Raw genomic sequence first — 6,000 nt, 5'->3', positions numbered from 1 at the left:
ACCATAGCCTTTTCCTTGAATATCACTTCTTTGTCACCCTCAGATTTGTCCCATAGACTTGTGCTTGTACTTGAGGGGGTGGGCCGTGATGTCACGAGGGGCGGGGCTGTGACGTCATGATGCTCCGACCCCTGTATCGCCCGTCATTACGCACAGAGCGAGTTTGCTCTGTGCACTAATGACAGGTGGGTGCTGCAGCTGAGATTCCGGGGGTCCCCAGCGGCGAGACCCCTGCGATCAGACATCTTATCCCCTATCCTTTGGATAGGTAATAAGATGTCTAGGGGCGGAGCACCCTTTAAGCTTACGTAAAATGCTGATGTTCACTTCAAAACACACCATATCATTCAGAGATAAGCCCTCTTTTCATGAATGGTGTGCATGGGATGACCTACATGGACTGTATGTGTTATTCACATATTACATCAGTCCTCATGTTACGTGAATGACTATGTTCAGCTGTATAAATACCCTTGACAATATGGATTTAATGTTCTTTTAAGATAGTCCATTTGATACATACAGTAGATGTGTGATATGCAGATTCTACATTGTATTTGTTAGATATAAAGAGATGACTCTATTAAACAAAACAGTTATATTTGGCATGGCTGACTACAAATATGCATCTCATGAAGATAACCAAGGACTTTTAAGTTACATTGTGGAATATAATAAATTGCAGATCTTTATTCCACATAAAACCCATATTGCAATCATCATCCTACTGCGGCTCTGGTTTCTGTCTTGAAATGTAAATGGCCCTTTGAAAATACTGCTTTGACTGTATTACAACAAAAGAGATCCCATGTGTTTAGTATTATTAAAACAAAACCAGATTCTTAGACAGTATGTATAACAATGGTTTGTGGGATGCTGGTATAACCATCTATAGTATATGAACAGTGCAAGTATACTGTATAGTGTGTATGTGAAATGGATACATATTGGCATATACATTGGAGAGAATGAAGGGTTTAGATTGCGGCCCCTTCAATATGCCTAAAAGAGCTAAATGATAAGTTACCCAATACATATGATGTATGTGCCTGATCCAAGCATTTAAAATTGTTGTCCTATTAATATGAGATCAGTGGATTCTTACTCCCAGCACCACTGCCAGACCAGATCTTTGAAAGAGCCATGGCACTCGGCCCACAGCATCTCAAGTATTTACATGCTCTTGTTCTTGCACCACCATACTATTGGTAGTAGCCAATTTTGCCTTGAAGACATATATATATATATATATATATATATAGATATATATCTAGAGAGAGAGAGAGAGAGAGAGAGAGAGAGAAAGAATGCAGCACTACTTAGACCAATCATGAAGAGAAATAGGTGCCAGCGTCCCACATCTGATCACGATCCATGAATTTAGCAAAATAATGGTGCAGCAATCCAGGTAAAGTGAAAAAAAAAATCATGGTGCAATGTATTCAGCTCAAGTCATAGCCGCAATGTTTCTATCTTTCATTAGAATCCTTATCAAGCCTGCTTGGTAATGATACTAATGAAGGATTGTGCCATTGTGTATATATATATATATATATATATATATATATATATATATATATATATACAAATGCTATAAAGACACAATTTCAGTTGCAGTAGATATTTATTATTTTCTGTACATCATACAGCAATCCTAGCAAAAATTATGGAATTACCACACCTCAAGCATTTTTACTCCTGGTTCCTGAATTATCCCTTAAACAAATGAAAGTAAATTATTATAATTCCTGTCTTCCCTGTCGTCTGCCAGCAGCACAATGATGGGGGTAACTCTGCTCCTTTGAGCTTGCCGGACCTTAGAATAATTTTAAGAAAAAACAACCTGAGTAACTAGAGCCCCCCCCCCCCCACAAGGGAAAATAAGGCTCCCTGTAACCACTCCCCCTGGGTTTTTCTGTCCTGTGAGCAGGACTATAGGACTCACTCAGCTCTGCTGTGTGTTTTTGGCGCACTCCTCACTGTTAGAGCTGGAGGCAGCATTGCTGGATGTGGCGCTATGCTTGCTGCGCTGTGCCTTTTTTCTGTCTCCGGCTTGGGCGGGATGTGAGCCACTTCTGTACAGGGAATTCTCCTGTATTACTGCTCGCTGCAGTCATGATGGTTTTCACTCGCTCCCCTGCGTGTATATGAGCATACACTGGGGGATATACCTGCTGTTATCTGGAGTGACTTCATGTAGAGGATCAGCTGACTGAGGATCTGCTGACTGGAGGATCACCTGACTGATCTGCTGACTGGGATCACCTGACTGATCAGCTGACTGCCGCCTCTGCTGGATAAAGATAAGATGTAGCTCTGTGGTCGTTGCTCCTGCTATATCCTTTTTTTAAATAGATCAGACTATAGATATGTCATGTGTATTATATGTAATTTATATGTATATTAAATTTTTATTATTATTATTATTATTATTATTATTATTATTATTAGCCTCTGTCAGGAGAGGCTTATATCTGCTTCCTCCTGGCCTCTATATAAGGAGACGTTCAGACTATAGATATGTCATGTATATTATGTGTATATTGCATTATTATTATTATTAGTAGTAGTAGTCTCTCTCAGGAGAGGCTTATGTCTGTTCCTCCTGGCCTCTATATAAGGAGATGTTCAGACTATAGATATGCCATGTATATTATGTGTATATTGCATTATTATTATTAGTAGTAGTCTCTCTGAGGAGAGGCTTATGTATGTTCCTCCTGGCCTCTATATAAGGAGGCTGGATTGATCTCAGTCTCCTGGAGCTGATTGTTACTGGTACTGCTGGTCTGTTTCTGCACTGCACTATTTTCGTTTCACATAGAAACATGGAGACATAGAATGTGTCGGCAGATAAGAACCATTTGGCCCATCTAGTCTGCCCAATAATCTGAATACTATGAATAGTCCCTGGCCCTATCTTATATGAAGGATAGCCTTATGCTTATCCCATGCATGTTTAAACTCCTTCACTGTATTTGCAACGACCACTTCTGCAGGAAGGCTATTCCATACATCCACTACTCTCTCAGTAAAGTAATACTTCCTGATATTACTTTTAAACCTTTGCCCCTCTAATTTAAAAAGGTGTCCTCTTGTGGTAGTTTTTCTTCTTTTAAATATGCTCTCCTCACTGTTTTTGTTGCTGTACAATGTGGCTTTATCCTCCATCTTACCATTTATTTTTCTTCAGGATTTTTTTTGTAGGTTCAGAATCTATTTTTTCCTCTGCTAAAAGAAGACACCTAATGTGCAAAATGGTGACAATTTGCTGCCTGATGACAGCAACTACACAACTTGTCTGTCATGCCAACCTATCCCTCTGACCTCTGAAGAGACAACTATGAAGAGACATGTATATTTGGGTCAAAGGCTCAATTTCTGTCTCATCTCTTCTAACGACTATGATTCCCCAGAGTTAAGAAAGATAATATTTCCTTCTCGAAAGACTTAAAAAATGAATTGAGCTAGTGCAGACCAAGGGTCAGTCTGCTGTTGTGGGAGGCCCATCCACTTCTGTGGGACTAGGGCCTTTATGTGGGTAGAAGTCCTCACCAGTCTTAATGGGCTGAGTTAAAAATGCATGAAAAGGCTCTAGTGGTCTCCTAAAGTCGATATGGAAATTGTCAAGTTGTCCAAGGGGGCTTAAAATTAATTCAGCTAGTGCAGACCAAGGGTCAGACTGCTGTTTGTGGGAGGTGCCATCCACTTCTATGGGCCTAGGGCCTTTATGTGGGAAAAAGCCAGTGCACAGAAGCTTTCATTGGATTGCAGTAAGAATTCAAGGAAATCTTCATCACCTTCAATTCAGAGGACTTCCCTTTGGCATAACATCAATCCCATTTGCCAAAGTTATTGCCGCTATGGTGGTGATTGTCAGATGACTGGAGATAAGAGTTATCCCATACCTGACCACTGACTGATCATTACTGCTATGGTGGTGATTGTCGGGTGACTTGAAATAAGAGTTATCCTATACTTAACCTCTGGCAGATCTTTGCCAGCTCTCTACAGTTGTCAGAATTGCCTCCTTTTAGATCTAGGCTGGATTATGAATCTGGACAAATCAGATTTAACCACGAATACATCCAGCAATCTCTAGGATTAAGAATAGACTCTCAGTCTATGACTCTTCATCTCTCACCAGCCAGGAAAGACATTTAAGTGGTCTTGGTTTCTTTGAATCCCTTGCGAAGTGTTCCTCAGAACTCTGAGGTTTCTAGGCTTTTTCTCTTTTGCCGTTTACATCCTCGCCCACTTCAGTCAGAGATCTTTCACAGATGGAACAGAAGATTGCCTGATATAGACCTGTGGTAGCCCTTGGGGGGGGGGGGGGATGTATGGTAGTGGTGGTATGGTATCTGTATATGAGGGGTTAATGTTAACCCTAGAGTTCGTGACTGGTATGCTGAATCAATGTTCCGGCCTATCGCCGCCCTTCCCAGTAACGATAGGTGCATCAAATGACTGAAGGTCCACAAGAAGATTTAACTTGAACTTGAACAACTTTTACTGAAGTGCTTGCAATATCCACGGCACAGTAACAGTCTCATACAAACAGTCTTTAGGTTGCTTAGTGATTGACAGTTGTAGCGGACCTTGAGCTAATTATACAGTCTCTGAATTTAGGAAGAGATTTGCAGATCCGTCCGGATTTAGGGGAATTATTAGGTCCGGTGATGCTGCAGAGTGTCTGGGAATTGATGCACTCTATAATTAGATTGTTCAGCCGTCGCCGCAAGGCTCAGGCCTAACTCACTGCGTTAGTTGCTGCGCAGATCCTTCTCTCACGACAGCCCACAAGGTAAGAGAGCTGTTGCTTGCTAAGCAACCCGGAAACAAGAGAGCGAGAAGATGGCCGCCGCTCCCTTATATGGGCAGGGGGCGGGGCGAATCTGATTGGTCCGAACATCTGCCATTCACCATTACATGGTGTAATGGGATTGCTTACGTCACAGGGCCTCCAAAGGTCCTTAAGCTAAATACCATAGAGTTCACCTAGTCACATGACCCGCAGGTCCTGCAACGCTATGGAAACAAGTAATTAACCATTTATTTACACATGTTATCCTATTTACATTAACCTTTGAATAAAATACCAATTATAAACTGGAATAGAGGCGACTAGGGGTAGACTGGATGACCGGGATCCCTACGTCCTAGGGACTCTGACTATGGGGACCCATACATAAATAGGAGACACCACAAACCCCCTTACTAAAGATAAGTCGGCCTCCACAGTGCCATCTTTTTTCTTTACCAGGACCAAAGGTGCAGCCCATGGACTCTGGCTTTCCTGGATGATATTGGCCTCTTTCATCTCCACGAGCATTTTCTTTATGGTCTGATACATCCCAGGAGCCACAGGGCGATGTCTCTCTTTAATGGGTGGATTGACTCCGTTGAGAATCCTATGTTTGATCATTGTGATCCTGCCAAAGTCTGTGGGAAATTTGCTGAAAGCTTCTTGATGTTTCTTAGCCACCTGGATGATTCCTTCCACCTGTTCCTTGGGGGTATCTTCGTCTCCTATCTGTAGTTGGTTCCACCAAGGTTACGCAGGGTTCTGGTCAGGTCCCCGTTGGACCACCTGTGACTTCGAGACTACATCTCGGACCTCTAGATGGTGTAAAGTAGCCACTGGGGTGTACTTGGGTAGTTGGACAGCAACTTGAGAGAGATTGATAAGTCTCACTGGGACCTTCCCATTCCGTACGGTTACCAGGCTTCTAGCAGCTCGCACCAAGGGACAATCTTCCAGCAGAAGGGGCTCCAAGAGCGCTTGGTAATCTTGATTTTTCACCCCGGGTCAGGCATGGCACCAAATAACTGTTTCCGTCTGTGGCTGTAGACTAACGGCTCGGATATCTTGAATCCTTACTCTACAGATTTCTCCATGATGATTTACGAACTTCTGTTCCGCTTGGAGGATTTTGAGGTGGTGTTGGGCAGCAGTGCACAGGCAATATCATCAAAACAGTGTCTCATAATATTCATGCC

The sequence above is a fragment of the Hyla sarda genome, chromosome 2, assembly GCF_029499605.1.
Source record: "Hyla sarda isolate aHylSar1 chromosome 2, aHylSar1.hap1, whole genome shotgun sequence".
NCBI classification, from domain to species: domain Eukaryota; kingdom Metazoa; phylum Chordata; class Amphibia; order Anura; family Hylidae; genus Hyla; species Hyla sarda.
The sequence above is the reverse complement of the archived record's forward strand: the minus strand, read 5'-3'. Positions refer to the sequence as shown.